Source organism: Petaurus breviceps, unplaced genomic scaffold (assembly GCF_028583685.1).
Source record: "Petaurus breviceps papuanus isolate PSGF00001 unplaced genomic scaffold, PetGlider_PUasm1.0 90919, whole genome shotgun sequence".
Taxonomy (NCBI): domain Eukaryota; kingdom Metazoa; phylum Chordata; class Mammalia; order Diprotodontia; family Petauridae; genus Petaurus; species Petaurus breviceps.
In genome coordinates this window covers 20744784-20761976 of record NW_027187378.1, presented here as the reverse complement: position 1 = coordinate 20761976, position 17193 = coordinate 20744784, and the positions used below count along the sequence as shown (strand labels likewise).

General features: G+C 39.2%; 1 protein-coding gene across 4 annotated transcripts in view; it reads left to right on the top strand.

Annotated features, from left to right (window-relative positions):
• The first annotated feature begins 922 nt into the window (after positions 1–922).
• The window catches only part of NINL (ninein like), a 188856-nt gene continuing 172585 nt past the window's right edge, over positions 923–17193 (top strand). For all 4 annotated transcript variants that reach the window (XM_069075549.1, XM_069075548.1, XM_069075550.1 and 1 more), the window contains exon 1: positions 923–1228. The gene's annotated coding sequence lies outside the window, so the exon portion shown is untranslated. The remainder of the gene's footprint in view (positions 1229–17193) is intronic.

Genomic DNA, 17193 nt, shown 5'->3' with positions numbered 1-17193 from the left:
CAATGAATTTTTGTTTGGAGAAGGGGAGCAGATAGACTTGTGATTTCAAAAATGTGGGGAATTTCTGGTGTGAAAACGCCACCAATGCAGCCCAGCAACTAGTATGCAATTTATCATTTTAGAGAGTTTCTTGGGAGGACTATGAGATTAACTTGCTCTTGGTTACACAGTCAATGTGAACCAGATCAGAGGGAGGACTAAAACCTAGGGTCTCCCTGACTCCAAGGCCAGCCATATCTACTGTGCCAAATTGCTTATCAGGGCCTGGAATTTCACAAAGAGGAACTCCTGCTGTGGAAACTTCTTCCATTAATGCATACCACAGACCATCTATAGATAAATAGTGGTAAAAGTTTGTTGAGTTGAATTGAAAGTTATTTTAAACTAACTTCTTTGCTCTTGGATTTCCTCAGCTGCAAAGTGGGGGTGCTCATATCTGGCTTTTCTAGCTGACAAAGCTGTAGCCAGGACCCGAGAAGACAATGTAAATGAAAGTACTTGGAAATGACAGCTCTCTTCTCCCAGAACACAGTATGCCTCTGCAGTGAGTTAAAGAGTTTCGAAAGTTCTGGGAAACCCTTCAGGCTATAAGTGTATCATAGGATAGACTGAGGCCAGAACAGTGAGGCCGAGAGGGTACCCACTACTCTAACCCCTGCTTCCTGAGTTTCCTCAACCTCCCAAACCCCCAGCTCTCAGCCACCTTTCTACTCTCCTAGAACTAGAAGCCGAGGGAAAAATGGGAAAGGAGTCGAAGCACCGTTAGTGTGTGTGTATTGGGAAAGACTTAGGCAACGGGGGCTCCTTTTCCTAGGGGGTGGCCTGGGTTTGTGCCTTTGTCCTCCCCCAGCTCTTCTCTGCTTCCCCAGCCTGTCTGGAGGGAGGAGGGAAGAAGAGGAGGAGGAGGAGGAGGCGGGGGCAGGGGCGGTGCCAGGCAGCCCAGGGGGGCTGGGAGTCGAGGGACGGACCCACTCGCACACCCACACAAAGAGCGGCTCAGAGCTTAGAAGCCGCGCGCTGCGCTGCGGACTGGCCCAAGGTCTGGACTCTACCCCCCGACTGGTGCCTGGGCTCGTGGCCCCCAGCCTCTCTTGCCCATGGCTCCGATGGGGCCTCCGCTCCTGCCTTGAGCCCGAGACCCTAGAGAGCCGACATGCTGCAGCTGCCCCAGGAGGGCTGATCGAGGAGAAAGAGCGCCGAGAGTGGCGAGAGGCGGGGGACACCTGAGGTAAACTGAGCCGTCCTGGGGGCGGATATTAAGGGTTGAACCCAGGAGAGGATGGGGAAAGTGCTTCTGCTCACGGTTTCCCCGTAACTGGAAACCTTTGACCTTGAGGTTGGTGGGGGGGGCGAATAGGAAAGGGAAGGAGATGTTCTGGGACTTGGAGACCGTGAACCAAAGCGCGACGGAGCCCTCTATGGCCCCAATTTGTGACGGAGGGAGGTGCACCCGGGGGCGTCCCTCCTCCCTTCCTATATGCGCCTCTTTTTTCTGTCCCCCCTTTTCTCGGTCTCGGCGCAACCCCCGCTTCGCGTCTTTCTCTCTGCTCTTTCTTTTCGAATTCCCCGACGTTGAGGCCGCTCAGAAAGTTCCTTCGGAGTGAGTAAGCTGTCTGGGTCTGAGGGGGAGAGGGAGTGTTGTGGATCGAGGGACTCTCGCCGAAGTTCCGGCCCCTCCTCCTGCACGTGCGGCCAGCGGGGTCCGGTCTTGCATCCTGGATCCTCCTAGAAAGCGTTCAGGCGCCTGGGGCACAGGGTGTCCCCTTCTTTCCACTCCCCGCCCCCCACCTCTGTGTGCCCCCCGGCACTGATTACCCAGACCTCTGACCGAGGTCTTGTCGTGGCCAAACTTGTCGTGGCCCTGAGGGGTTTTCTTTTTGGGAGAGGTTCTCTTTAGAGAGGACACTTCCCACCTCTCACCCAAAGAAAGCTCCCATGCCCCTGAGGTCTGAGTAATGAGTATTGCTGTCAAAACCGACTCTCTTGTTTTCCAACTAACTTTCTATTATAGTTCGGAAGGTGATCTGTCGACTGCTGCCTCCACTGTAGTATCCCCTCTAGGTTCGTTCAAATTTCTGTTGCAGCTGTGGGGGAAATAACAATAGATGACCCTTTTAGGGTTGCAGCGCACTTTACAAAATATTTAATTTTATTCTCAAAATAACCCTGTCCTATAGGTGCTATTTTTATCCCCAATTTACAGATAAGGAAACCAAGACAGAGCAGTTAAGTGACTTGCTCAGGGTCACACAGTTAGTGAGAAGTGTTGGGGCTGGATTCTAAATTGGAATTTATTCCAAGTCCAGCCCTGTCCAGTCCACTACTTGCCTAGAAAGATCGATGGATGTAGACTTAGAGGACTTACATTTCAACACTCCTCTGTTTTTGGGTAAGTCCCTTACCCTTCTTTGGCCTCCTTTTCCTCATCTGTAAAATGGGGGTAGGGTTGGACTAGAGGGCAGCTGAGGTCTTTTCGAGCTCTAGATCCATGAACTTTCTGAGGAAGAAAAGTTCTCTTGAGTCTCAGGTTTGATCATCGAAGGTTAAAAAGGAAGGAAGCTCTTATCAGATGATTGTGTGAAATAGAGTGCTGCGCCAGGAGTTAGGAAGACCTGAGTTTACAAGTGGCTTCAGACACTTAGTAGCTGTGGGACCTCAAACAAGTCACTTAAACTCTCTTTGCCTCAGTTTCCTCAACTGTAAAATGGGGAAAACGACAGCACCTACCTCACACAGTTGTTTTGAGGCTCGAGTAAGATATTTGAAGAAAAAAGTACTTAGCCGCCATGCCTGACACCTGGTAGAGCTCTGTAACTGCTTGTTCGGTCCCCTTCCCTTTATCTTCTGTCAATCTTAAGGAATTCAGTTCCCCTTTGGTGCTGGTGGTCTTTGTTTCTAGGAATCATTTGAAGCGAGACCATAGCTTGTTTTGTGATGTTGGCATAGTTGCTTCCCCTTTGTGGATCTGTTACCTCTTCAGGAGAAAGAAAAAGTAGGACCACATGATCTATGAAGTCCTCTTGAAATTTAAACATCCCATGAGTCTATGAGAAGGCATCACTAGTTTTGCAGAGGTGTCACAATAGGGATTCAAAGTAGTCTACTGCTTAATCTGCTGGGCTCTTAAGTATCCTTATCTTCATTTTTGGGTATCTCCTAATCTTATAAAGTAACTGGTTCTTGGTCCTTGTCTGTTTTCACTTAAGAGAAAAGGCTGTAATACTGCATATAATGCAGCAACGTACTTTGGAAGGGTGCTGGTAGAGCACAATTCTTAACCTTTTTTGTGTCTTATACCCCTGGGGGGAGTGGGTGGGCTATTTTATGAACTTCCCTATGCAGCCTAGGGACTCCACAAAATAATGTTTTTAAATTCATCTAATAAAATATATAGATTTATGACAGAAAGCAATTATATTGAAATATAGTTGTCAAAATGTAAAAAATGACAAGTTTACAGACCTGAATTTAACAATTACTGTGCTGGGGTAATCCATTCTCTGCCTTATAGTTTCTTGGAAATGGGCAGCTTTCTACTTTGCATTTAAGTTCAGTCTGATGTGTACCATAGTTGACTGCTTTGTAGGCACAGAAATGTTTCCAAGGTGTTCATTTTATAAAATATTCATTGTCATAAAAATGTTAGGCATGTTTTTTCTTATTAAATTTCTTGGGAATTTTGATAGAATTATAAGAAATTGACAAATGCATCTAAAGTTCCCTAAAATGGTGCACTTAAAGTCCTTTCCAAGAACTGACTTTTGCAATAATTTTAGTATTCTTTTTTTTATTTGTTTAAATTAAGAGTTTGGTGTGTTTTTTTGTTTTTGTTTTGTTTTTACATTTGAATTTGCAATGCTAACTTTGCTGACTTCTTCAGCAAAGACAGTATTTCTTTTGCATCATTTTTTGGTAAATGTTCAGGGTTACCACTAATGCCTGAAAACTTTTGCCCTGGGAGAAAAATGTACAGTGGCAAAAAAAAAAAATTGTCTCCTGTCTGTGCATTGATTAGTAACATGCCAATGACGTCAAATTAGTTTCATTTTTAGGCATTTTCCTCATCACCCACAAAAACTGTGGTATAATTTAAAAATTACTATAATATGGTGACTTATGCTATATCCAAATTGCTTTTCTCATCTTTTAAAAGTCAGACCTTCAAATAGTGGTAGTATGTATATATAATATTTGTGCTCTTTGTAGTAAATATTATATTAGTTTGTCCCTGTCCCTAATGTTGATCATTAAAAAAGTTTTATGTATGAATGCATAAGAAGTAATGTTAGAAATTTAGTTTTCTTTACCAAAAAAAAAGGTAAGGTCTTTTATTTTTCCAAGTTACTATATTATTATAGGTTAGCCTTCCTTCTGGGAAGTAGCACTAGTGGAAAGAATATTAAACCATGGAATTAAGAGACCTCTCACTAAACTTCAGTCACTAAAGTGTTGTCCATAAAGAACTGGCCTCAAAGTGGGGCAAACCTGGGTTCAAGTCAGTCTCATTTACTATCTGACTCTGGGCAAATATATTCTCAGTCCTAAGGGCAACTCTCTAAGACCATAATTGGCAGAGAAGGTGCTGATCTGCATTGGTGAAAGGAGTTTTCTCACTTAGAGTTTGCTGTACCAGTGAGGTCACAAGGCTAGTTCCTATCCCTACTAAACTTCTGGGTGATTCAATTTCCCCTTATGCAAAATGGAGACAATAATTGTCCTTAGTTCAAGAAGAAACCCTTAGTTCACAGATAATAGGTGAAAGTGGTTTTTTTTTTTTTTTTTTAAGGCAATCGGGGTTAAGTAACTTGCTCAAGGTTACAAGGCCAGTTATTTCTGGGTATGGTGCTGAGTATATGAGCCCGGATTTGATCCCCAGGTTATCCCAACACTGGAGCTGGTGCTCTTACTCGCTGAGCCACCTGGCCCCCCCTAAGCAATTGGGGTTAAGTAACTTGCTCAAGGTTACATGGCCAGGTGTTTCTGGGTGGGTGCTAAGTGTCTGAGCCTGGGATTCAATCTCCAGGTCTTCTCAAGACTGGAGCCTGTGCTCTTACTTGCTGTGCTACCTGGCTGCCCCGGTGAAAGTGTTTTAATCCTTTAGAGAGAGTGTGTAAAAAAACCTTTCGCATATGTTATAATGGCACTTAGAAGGGAATATTAAAATGCCTTTGTTTTTATATTGGAATTTTGTTGTTTAAAATAGTGCATGTAATGAAAGTTGTTGGAAATCTTTTGTTGTAATAAAGCCTAGAATGTCTTCTTCTCCCCTGCATCTCCTCAAGTCCTTCAAGGAGAAACTTCCGTGTCTCTGCATGGGTATGCCTGCACTTTTACCACAAGCTGTTTTAAGAGTTCCTTTTGGTCAATATATGCACTTTAAAGGTGCTTGGACAGAAGACATGCTAAAATAAGACCCATAAGGCAACTTTTGCATTTCTTTCTGCTTCCCTGGAGGTAGGTCAGAGGAGTGATCATGTTGATGGAGGGGGTGAGCCAGGACATTCCTTCTTTTGGTACTTAAAAAAATGATACCCAGGCCCATTGAGAACTGCTTCAGCCCCAGTACTTTCTCTGTCTGTCTCCTGAGTGTATTGTGTAATTTCATAGGCTACATTTTTCTCTTAGGCCCAATCTCTCCCCTTCCTTCATCCTTGATCCTCATTTATCTTCAAGTTCCATGTGGTTCTTCATGCCATAATTCTTTTATCCAAAACAAATACTTCAGTGCTCTTTGTTCAAAAAATTAGTTGCAATCCAGGATTCATATTAACCAAATGCAAAAACGGAAGAAGAAAACAAAAAAAAGAATAAGATGATCAAATGGGAGAACCAGTAGAGTTTTTCTTGCTGTATATTCAGTTGTAATCCATTAATGGCTTGAATTGTTGTTTATATTAGGGAATAAAAATGGAAATTCTGTATGGAGGGAGTACAAATGTACTTTAGTTAAGATTGCATAGAGACTAAAGAATAACAACCCAAATTCCTTTTGGTGGATTTCAGAAAACGTAATAATTTACTTAAACCGTCCCTTACACATATATCTCTATTTATATCTGTTATATATATATATATGTATATATATATATATATACACATTGATATTATGCAATATTATATAAATATACTTAACACTACACATATAGCTTTAGATGTAGATACATTTAGCAGATGCCATATATGTATATAATCTTTTTTGTATGCATCTATATTGTACACAATAGTGTGCATGTTGTTTCCTCCATTACACTATGAGCTTCTTGAGAGCAGGCACTGTTTTGTGCCTGCCTTTCTATCTTCAGCCTGGCACAGAATAAGGTGCTTTACACATGTTTAACAATCGACTAATTATATGGTGTGTGCACATATTATATATGCTCACATGACCACATACAGATGTATATTTTTGTTGTTCAATTCTTCATAATCCCTTTTGGGGTTCTCTGGGCAAAGATACTGGAGTAGTTTGCCATCTTCTTCAGATTATTTTTACTTAAGTGACTTGCCCAGGGTCACACAGGTAGTAAGTGTTGGAGGCCAGATTTGAAGTCAGTAAAGGGAGTCTTCTGGACCCCAGCCTGGGTCTCTATCCATTGTACCACTTAGCTACCCAGTATATATGCTATTAAGTATTTATTAAAGCAATTATTATTATTATTTCTTGCTTTTTGGAAGGGGAACTCAGGGCATTTGGGGGTTAAGTGACTTGCCCAAGGTCACACACGGCTAGTAAGTGTTAAGTGTCTGAGACTGCATTTGAACTCAGGTTCTCCTGACTCCAGGGCCGGTGCTTTATTCACTGTGCCACCTAGCTGTCCCAGCAATTATTTTTAAAATGGTCTAACTTTGTTATATTTTTATTTCGGTCCCCCCCCCTCAAAAAAAAGTTCAAAATACTTCACAAAGAACTCTGGACTGGCCAAGGGAGGAATAAAAAGTTGCATTTTTACAAAGAAAAGTATATAAATTGTGTTTGATTGAAAATTTATTCTCTAGTCTAGCTTCATCTTATATATCCAAGAAGTCAAAGAAATGATACATTTGAGTTACTTAGTAGTAATTTCTTATGCTATACTGTTCTTTCCCCTAAAGGGAATGTTTTTATTTATTTTTTTTTCCTGTAGATTTTCTGTGCCTCTGTTTGATTTTCACCTGTTGGTTTTGGAAAAATAGAGTAACGTAGAATCAGCATCCTTCCTTCCAGGTGGGGACTTTACCATTGTGTGCCACCCCATCCCTACTCCAGCTTCTCACTGGATAGAAAGTTGGCACATAAGGGAAATGCTGACAAATTGGAAACACAGCATGCCAATAGAGGTGAATGCCGATGGCTGTTTTCAGACTCTTGACTTAGTCACATTCCAGAAGTTCATCATGGGAGGCAATCAAGTAGAGTCACTGAGCTGCTAGATTTCTCCTTCCTCTTGTTATTCAGTTATATCTAACTCCTTGTTACCTGATGGACGTTTTCTTGGCAAAAATACTCGAGTGATTTGCCATTGCCTTCTCCACTGTGTACCCATTTTACAGATGAGGAACTGAGGCACATGGAGGTTAAGGGTCTCCAACTAGTGTCTGAGGTCAGACTGAACTCAGATCTTCTTGAGTCAAGCCCCAGTGCTCTATCCTCTGCACCACCTAGCTGCCCTCTCTTTCCTTTTAGCTTTCTTGAAATATGGGAGTAGACAACAACCAGAAGCACTAGATCCTGGCCCAGGGACTCAGGGTTAAGGCTCACTTCTGTCCTCACCCCTGAGCTTGTAAGGATGGGTGTGTGTGTGTGTGTGTGTGTGTGTGTGTGTGTGTGTGTGTGTCTATATATCAGAAATTTTAAGGATTGAGTCTGGGAGGTGCTTTAGGCTCTACAGTGGGGGAAAAATGTCCTTATTTATTATTTTTGCTTTGGTTACAGCCATAGATTTAGACCATAAAGGCCATCTAGTCCAACTTCCTTGTTTTATAGATGAGGAAACTGAGGCCAAGACAGGTTGAGTAACTTGCCCAAAAAGTCTGTTTATTCTCAGCTCTCATTCAGCCCTTTACACTCTCTAATACACATGTAGTATTGCCCTTTTGTCCCCTCCAGGGTAGTAAGTTATATGAGCACAGCAATGGTGTCTCATCTAAGCTTTGAACCTTCTCCATGGCTTAATACTCTGCGTAGTGGGGCTTTATGTATGTTTGTTCAGTTGACTTGAATGTGTGTTCCTACCCTATACAATAAGGGCCCAAGTAGTCAAGTATTGACTTGTATGTTCCTCTGAGTAAGCTGTCCTGTGATGTGTGTGTGCCTCCTGGCATTCTGTTAGGGAGGATGGGTGCCTCATTACCATAACACATATATTTTTGTTTTGCTTTTTGGAGGGGGGAGGCAGGGCAATTGGGGTTAAGTGACTTGCCCAAGGCCACATGACTAGTAAGTGTTAAATATCTGAGGCTGGATTTGAACTCACGTCTTCCTGACTCCAGGGCCAATGCTCTATTCACTGTGCCACCTAGCCGCCCCTACATTTTTTTTTTATTGTTAGTCTTGGTAACTGCACAGAACACCAATTTTGAGAGATTGTTGAAGAGTGAGTTTCTGCTTTGAGCCTTTTTCTCTGTGAATGTGTAAATCATGGTGAAAAACATTATGATTTTGAGGTGTAGTGAAAAGAACAGTGGATTTGGAATCAGAAAGACCTAGGGTTCAAACCCGCCCCCCATTTATTATCTGTGTAGCTCCAGGCAAATCACAACCTTAGCTTTAGTTTCCTCATCTGTAAAATGGGGACAACAATAGCACCAGAGTAGATTAAGTGAGAGAATATTTGTAAAGTGCTAATTTTGGGGGCAGCTAGGTGGTGCAATGAATAGAGTGCCCAATGTGGAGTCTGGAAGACCTCGATTCAAATCTGGCCTCAGACACTTAACTAGCTGTGTGACTCTGGGCAAGTCAGTTAGCTCTTTTTGCCTCAGTTTCCTTATCTATAAAATGAGCTGGAGAAGGAAACCGCAAACCACTCCACTATCTTTCTCTGGAAAACCCCAAATGAAGTCATGAAGAGTCAGGCATGACTGAATACTGAATGACAACAATAATATAAATGTCAACTGTTCCTGTATTTAGCTTGGTAGTCTCCCAGCATAGCTGTAGCTAAACAATTCATTACCCTCAAGCCAAACTGGTGATGAGCCTCTCTAAGGGTAGGTAGGCCAATTCTCAAAGGACTAGCACAAAGCTTCTCCTTAGGCTCATACATCAGTTTGGTAAGACCTGAGGAAGCTAGTCTTTCAGAAAGATAGAATCACCTTCATGCCACGGGAGGGGTTAGAGTAGGACTTTGTGGAAAAAATATGATTAATAACATGAATAAACCATTGGATTAGGTTTGTATAGGTTGGATTTCCTTGAAATCATCAAAATTACAGGATATTAGAGTAATAGTTAGGTGGTGCAGTGGATTGAGTCTAGACTTGAGTTTGACTATGGCCTTAGGTATTTACTAGCTGTGTGACCCTGGCACACAAGGCAAGGCACTTAGTTTCTGTTTGCCTCAGTTTTTTTAATCTGTAAAATGGGAATAATAACAGCACCTACTTCACTGGGTTGTTGTGAGGATCAAATAAAATAATATATTTTTTAAAGCACTTAATATAGTGCCTGGTGTATAGTATACACAGTGTTACATAAAATGTAAGTTGTTGTTAGCTGGAAGTGTAATAGTGAAAACTGTCTGGCTCAGGAGCCCTTAACTTTTTTTTGGGTGTTATGGACCTTTGACAGTCTGATGAAGCCTCTGGACCCCTTTTAAATGCATAAAATCAAATATATAGGGTTACAAAGTATCCAAAGTAAAGGATACTTATACCAAAAGGCAGTTATAATTAAAAAAAAATTTTATTGACTCCAGCCAGGTTAAGAATTCCCAGTCTAGCTAAAACTTACCCTCATTTTAAAGGTGGAAGAACTTAGTTAAAATTGCTAGTTCTCATCCTTTAACCCCTTTAGTCATTTTTTCAAATTTTTTTAGTCATTTTTTAGTCAAATTTTCAGTAGATATTCAGATATGTAATAGCCTTCCTTGTGGTTTTTCTAGCTTCTGATTGATTACAGAGAAAACTTTTTATTCCAACTTTTCTATTCTGAAGTAGTACCTTGACCTTGATGGTTTAGGTTAGAGTAAGTTTTGTAACAAGGTTTTTATCAGGAAATTATTCATTCCTGATTGCTAGGAATCAGGCATATTCAGTAAGTTAAAATAGCTTTACTCCTCCACTATCTCCCATCTCTGCTTCGAGGATGTCATAAGCTGCCTCATTCAGCTTAATGTTACTTGGAAAGCTTGCCCCGCCCCCAACTTGCATTTCATCTAATTAAATCCCTCAGCCCCTGCGTTTTCCTATGGATTTTGGTGAAATATTATGGTTAGAGTACATTAAAGCTAGTTTTCATTCTGGATTTGTATCCTTAGTTCTTCATTTACTAGAGACTCTTAGGAGGAAATTAATGCTAGTACCCTTTCTCTGAGATAATTTTGAATGAGTAGGTAGGTGGTGCATTGGATTTGGAGTTAGGAAGTCCTGAATTCAAATGTGACCTCATATACTTAGGTGTGGGACCCTGTAGCAGCAAGCATCCCAGCGTCCCCAGGGTAGCTGCCAATACAGGTTCTTGGATCTGCTTTGATAAAGGAAAGCAACTCAAAATGGGTTAACAAGTTTACTTTAATCAAACATATATCGTTTACCTAGTTCAGTTGAAAAAGGTCAGCACCCCAACTTCAGAGTATACAGACAGAATTATCAAGACAGAGAAACAAATCAAGTAGACAGTTTCCAAACTGTCCAACCATTACATCCAAACCAAATCAACATCTGGGTTTTTCAAAGGGGGGGGGGGGCTCTCAACAACAGCTTCCCAGAGTCTCATCTGATCAAATCACAGAACACTTCTCAAAGTGAGCCCCAAAACAAAGCTACACATCAGGGCTTATATAGCCTTCTCCTGGCTCAGAGAATGTAACAACCTTATTGACCCACTGGCCAATCAAGAAATATCTACTGAAAAACAAGCCTCCCACCCCAGGCTCCAGGGGCACTTTAGCCTAGGGGCAGGGAAGGTCTTTAAATTTGCATTTCCATTACAGACCCTAGGCAAGTTATTTAATTCCTCTGTACATCAGTTTCCTCATCTATAAAATAGCCCCTTACCTTCCAGGGTTGCTGTGAGAATAAAATGAAGTATCATTTGTAAAGTGCTTCACAGACTTTAAGGTACCACGTAAGTGCTGACATTATTATTGTTATTAACTACTCCTTGTATGCTGTTTGCATGTGATCTTGTCCATCATGTATGGCAAACATTGTTTTTGACTTTCTTTTTATCTCCAGCACTCAAACCAGTGCTTGTGCATAGTAAGTGTTTAAATAAAATGCTTGTTAACTTGACTGCTATATTTATGAACTAGTAGATCTAGTCATTTTTAATTATGCCATTCTGCTAGATACCTGGTTGGTGTCCACATCTACTATACTTTATTGTGTTTATTTGATCGGAAGCAAGGAGGTCTCCTTGTAGCAGCATTTGTCTTTTCTTAGTGTAAAAAAAAATCATTAAGATAATGGACTCTTATACATTAAATTAATGCCCTCTAGAGCCAGAAGATTATTAGGTGTTCAAATTTAACACAGTAGATGGCTTATCTTTAAAAGACAGAAACCAGAAATATTCATTCCTTTGAATTAAAGAATCTTTTTATACGCATTGAGGACAAACAAGATCAGCCATGTTTGATCAGCCGTGTTTGATCAGCAATGTTTGAGCAAGTGCTATTCAGGCTTCTAATTGCATGTGCTAAATTTCAGACTTTAATGCATGAACAAGCATGAGCTGGGGGAGAATTGTTCTTACGAATGTTGTTGGCCTTGGGGTGAAAAATGCCTTGGAGATTTTATATGCTACATTTTTTCAGAGCTTCCCAGCTTTTTACAGTTGAAAACCCCAGTTCTGGGGTATGAGAAGTATTTTGCTGACTTACAGCAAAGAGCACAAAATAGATTGACTCATATTGTGGTATGATTTTGCTATTTTGGGGGTTATTCATATTAATACTGTGTTAGTATATGTTGGCATATATTTGTTCTACCTTTGAACATTCCTGATGTAGGAACCCATGGAGCCTGAGTTTCTGTATACTGTTTTCCCCCAGGTTGTAACAGCTTTTTCATTCCCATGATACATCTCCCTTGGACCTGAGAGTCCTATACTTGCTTCACAGAAAGATTTGCTGTATATTAAAAACATGCAGAATCTTTCCATGAGATGATGAGATCCTTTTTTCAAAGTTCTACCTAGTAGCAAGAGAAAAACAAGACAGACATATCTAAAAACTGAATATGATTATACAAAACTGTAAGTTTTCAAAAAGGAACCTATCTATGGTAATTAGTAACTGTAGATGCAGGGGTAGAATAGTGGGACAGTTAGCTACCATAAAAATATACATACTAGCTCCAGCCTGAAGTCCTTTAAGGAGGGGGGGGGGGGAGGAAAGGAGATGGAAAGAGGAGAGAGAGAGCAATATTTGAGGTAAAAAAAATATAAGAATAGAAAACCTTCCTCTAAAAATGTGCAAAACATCTTAATTTTTAAAAATTCCAAACAGTAACCATCAACAAAAACATTCAAATTAATAAAATTATAATTTTTACATATAATATAAAATTGTAAACTCCAAATTATTCATAATATGTCAAAACATGTATGCTACATTTAACAGAAGAGGAACAAAAATATCACAGTTGTTTTCACGATCTCTTTTAAAAATTTTCTTTTGTGTATTGAAGGGTATGTAAATTTTATGTAAAAATTTTTTTAAAAAATGAAAACTTACCATACATTCTGACATTTTAAGATCAGTTCCAAAGGTGTGTGCAGAACCACTACATTCTTTAATCTCACTTTGTCAATTTATGTATGTCTACTAGAACATTTTTCTAAGAATGGAAATAGGAAGGTCAGAAAAAGCACTCTCATTAGCTTAACCTGTCTTTAAGTACATAAAATGATGCATCGGGGTGGTTAGGTAGTACATTGAATGAAGTACTGGTCTGAATGAAGTACTGGTTGTGGAATCGAGAGGACCTGAGTTCAAATGTGGCTTCAAACACTTCACACTTGCTGGCCATGTGACCTTGGGTGGGTCTCTTGGCCCCAATTGCCCTGCCTTCCCCCTCCAAAAAGAAAAAAAATGATGCATTTCCATGAATATTAGAGTGGGGTATTGTTCATGATTACACATAACTTTATTATTAGCATCAGCTAGGGGTTGCATAAACCAGCAAAATTTCCTCATGCAGACTCCTGAACAAATTTTTAAAGAAAGAAAAAACACTCACTCCTACACATAGTATATATAATCAAGTTCTCTCCCTGGAATTTTTTATCTTTAATAAGGTACCACGTCAAAGATTCCATCTGGCTAGTTAGAAAAGGTCTGGATGATACTGTAACCAACAACAATATTTATAGTAAAGATAAAAGTAGTGAGGACTCATGATTTTAGTGTGTAAGTTGATCTCCAAGACTCAGGAAAAAAACAAGCTTGTCTTTTGTGTGATGATAACAAGGAAGAAGAGAATGCAGGAAGATGATTTTGCCTTACTCCCCACTCCCTAGAGACTTATTAAATGTAGGTTCTGTTTAGATTAGTCCTTGGGGGGGTCCATTCTGGAGTCAGGGTTACCCAAATAAAAATTCTAACCTTTGTACTTAGGTTAGAAATCTTTATTGATTTTCCTTTGGGTTGAGGATAATTCATGACAGGTTTGGTTATGTCCAAAGACTTTAGAGCTTAGTTGGCCCTGCCTGGATCTGGACTTCTGTGTCTGAGATTGCTCCAGAATGGGACCAACTTCCAGGGTTAAAGGAGGAAGGAGAAAAACTTAAGACTAATGGCTGTTCATCTGACTATTCTCTTCAGCGCTGGACCTGCATCCCTTCACTTCCCCATTTCTGACTGTTGCACATTAGAGTGATTTATCTGTTGTTCTATGTCATCCCATGACTAAACTTAGTGGTTTTACTTTATTGTGTCTTTAAATGCTGACTCTGCCTGTCACTATTACGTGTACTAGTAACTGGTTTGATGAAAGCATCCCAAAGATTTACCTGATTCTTAAAGAGTTGTAACAACTTATGATTCAGGTTTATGATCACATAACATTTATATAGTACTTTAACTGTTGGAAAGCAATTTATTTCCATGACCTCATTCATTTGGCATGGTACCCTATACTGGACTCTATAGTCCAATTCAAAAGTACCTAGCTATCTCTGTATATGAAAGCCAAAGAAAGCAAAAAGAATCAAGTGGTATGTCTGTCATGCTGTTATGACAGCAAAAGGATTGGACTGGAGAAAAAGGAGCAGGATTAGGAGTTCCACTAGATAGGAGAGGTGTCCTCTCCTTCCTGTCCACATAGTCTTTTTTTATTTTTCATTTTATTCTGAGCTTAAGAAATAAAAGAAGCATTTCTATAACATAGAAGAGTAGAAAAAAAAGATTACACATGAAGCCACAAATCTATTGTGTACAACTTGCTATTCCTTTTAAATACATAATAAAGTTATCATGTAAATTTTTTTCTTTTTTTCTTCCTTCCGCCTAATCTGGCTGTCACTGGACACAGGTGTGTGTGTGTGTGTGTGTGTGTGTGTGTGTGTGTATAAAATCATTCTATACATACTTCTATTTATCAGTTCCTTCTCTGGATGCAGATAGCATTTCGCTTCATAGATCCTTTGTTTTGGGTATTTGGGTATTTATAATTTGGATATTTATTTGGTATAAATTTGGGTATTTATAGTAGGCAAAATGATTTACTTACTCAGTTTTTCTTTAAAACAGTGTTGTTGTTACTGTATAAAATGTCCTCTTGGTTCTGCTTATTTTACTCTTCATTATTTCATGCAAGTCCATCCATGTTTTTCTGACATTTCTGAGCTCATTTCTTATAGTACATCACAATAATACTCCACAACTTGTTTAGCCATTCCCCAACTGACAAGCATCCCACAATTTCTAGTTCTTTGCACCACAAATAGAGCTGCTATAAACATTTTAGAACGTATAGGTTCTTTTAATTTTTACCTAATCATCTTTGGAAACACCTAGTAATGATATTGTTGGGTAAGCAGTTTAATAATTCTGGACATAATTCCAGATTGCTCTCCAAAATGGTTGGATTAGTTCACAATTCCACCAACAATAAATTAGTGTCCCAGTTTTTCCACATCCCCTCCAACAGTTGTCACTTTGTCCTTCAATCTTTTTAGCCAATCTGATAGGTGTAAAATGATATCCTAAGGTTGTTTTAATTTGCATTTGTCTAATCAAGAATGATTTAGAGCATTTTTTTCATATGACTATAAATTGTTTGGATTTCTTCATTAGAAAACTGCCTATTCATATCTTTTGACCACTTAACTGGGGAATGACTTGTATTCTTATAGATTTGACATAATTCTTTATATATTTGAGATACGAAATCTTTATCCGAGAATCTGTCTATGAGCATTTAGAGATATAAATTTTCTTCTGATTACTGCTTTTAGTGTATCCCATAGATTTTCATATATTGTCTCATTATTGTCATTCTCTTTAATGAAATTATTGATTGTTTCTATGATATGTTCTGTAACCCATTCATTCTTTGTGATTAGATTGCTTAATCTACAATTGGTTTTTAATCTATGTTATTGTGGTACCTCATTAAATATAATTTTTATTGTGTTGTGATCTGAAAAGGGTGCCTTTTAATATTTTTGCTTTTTTTCTTTTAACTATAAAATTTTTATGCCTAATATATAGTCAGTCTTTATGCAGGTACAATGAACCGTTGAGAAAAAGGTGTGTTCCTTTCTGTTGCTATTCAGTTCTCTCCAGATATCTGTCATATTGCTTATCTGAAATTCTCTTCACTTCCTTGACTTCTTATTTATTTTTTGGTTAGACTTATCTAGTTCGGAGAGGGGAAGATTAAAGTCCCCCACAATTATAATACTACTATCTATTTCTGCTTTTCTTTTAAAAAATTTAGATGCTATAATGTGTGGTAATATAGGTTTAGTATTGTTATTGCTTCATTGTGTATGGTACCTTTTATCAAAATGTAGTTACCTTGCTTATCTCTTTTAATTAAAACTATTTTAGTTAAAACTCTAAGATCATGATTGCTACCCCTGCTTTTTTTGGCGTCAACTGAAGTGTAATAAATTCTATTCCAGCTTTCATTTTATTTTAATTATTTTGAATAAAACAATTTATTTTTTAAAAGTTTATTTATTTACTTTTAGTTTATAACATTCAGTTCCACAGTCCCTTTTGAGTTCCAATTTTTCCCCCTCCCTTTCCTTTTCCCCTTCCCCCCCCTCCCATGGTGGCATGCAATTCGATATAGGTTCTACAAATACCTTCACATTAAATATTAATCAAGTTGTAAAGAAGAATTATAACCAGCAGAATGAACAATGAAAAAAAAGGAACAAAACAAAAAAAAGAGAGCAAGTAGTTTGCTTCAATCTGCATTCAGACTCTGTATTTCTTTTTCTGGCTATAGATAGCCTTTTCCATCATGAGTCTTTTGGAGTTGTCTTATAACCTTGCCTTGCTGAGAGGAGCCCAGTCTATCAAAGTTAGTCATCACAGGTACGATGTGTCTGATGTATCTGTAATTGTGTGCAAAGTTCTCCTGGTTCTACTCTCCTTACTCAGCATCGGTTTTTATAAGTCTCTCCAGGTTATTATGAAGTCTGTCTGCTCCTCCTTTCTTATAGCACAATAGTATTCCATTACATTCATATACCACAATTTATTTAGTCATTCATTCCCCAATTGATGGGCATCCCCTTGATTTCCAATTCTTTGCCACCACAAAAAGAGCTGGTGTAAATATTTTTGTACATACAGGTCCTTTTCCCACTTGTATGATCTCTTTGGGATACAGCCCTAGAAGTGGTATTGCTGGGTCAAAGGGCATGCACATTTTTATAGCCCTTTGGGTCCAGCCTTCGTTTTAATTCTGCATGTCTCTCTTTTTTTTTTGGTTTTGTTTTTTGGTCAGGCAATTGGGGTTAAGTGACTTGCCCGGGGTCACACAGCTAGTGTTAGGTGTCCAGTCAGAGGCTGGATTTGAACTCAGGTCCTTCTG